The following is a 490-nucleotide window of genomic DNA, read 5'->3' on the forward strand; positions in this document are numbered from 1 at the left end:
ATCTTTCTCTACCAAGAACACAGACACCGCAAGTTTTGTAGGTGTTGTCTCATCTTTAAAATAGCGGACCTGTATATACACAACAGAAAATAAACAGTCTATTTTCATGATGATATAAGGCACAACCAAAAACCAATAACTAATAAACCTAAAGAGGACTCACAGTGACACCAGCTGCTGTAGCATCCTTCTTCATTGCCTCTCCGTATTTGACTTGCCAATGGATCCGATAGTCTTAATCACTCAAGGCCAATGAAAAATCACCAAGACTTGTGAGACAATTATGAATCTTCTCTGTTTCATAATTTATAAGAATGTTTACACCGAGTCACTTTAGACTATAACCTACATAACATATCACATATATTAAATCTAAAACACCCTAAAAATATCAGTATCTTAAGCCTACCTTTAGTGACTCTTGACCAGGAAGGATTCAAACTCTTCTGAGCATGTTACGCCTTGTTTATCTGTTTGAAAACAATAAAGT

General features: G+C 35.5%; 1 long non-coding RNA gene across 2 annotated transcripts; it reads right to left on the reverse strand.

Annotated features, from left to right (window-relative positions):
* On the reverse strand, positions 1-483 carry LOC104774917. Of its 2 annotated transcripts, none has more exons than XR_765585.1 (3): positions 410-483; positions 164-234; positions 1-69 (listed from the first exon to the last, which is right to left on the reverse strand). It is a non-coding gene; the product is annotated as an uncharacterized LOC104774917 (long non-coding RNA). The 2 variants fall into 2 exon arrangements; XR_765584.2 differs by having other exon boundaries at positions 164-294; positions 410-473.
* Positions 484-490: the final 7 nt, after the last annotated feature.

This window comes from Camelina sativa, unplaced genomic scaffold (assembly GCF_000633955.1).
Source record: "Camelina sativa cultivar DH55 unplaced genomic scaffold, Cs unpScaffold06770, whole genome shotgun sequence".
Taxonomy (NCBI): domain Eukaryota; kingdom Viridiplantae; phylum Streptophyta; class Magnoliopsida; order Brassicales; family Brassicaceae; genus Camelina; species Camelina sativa.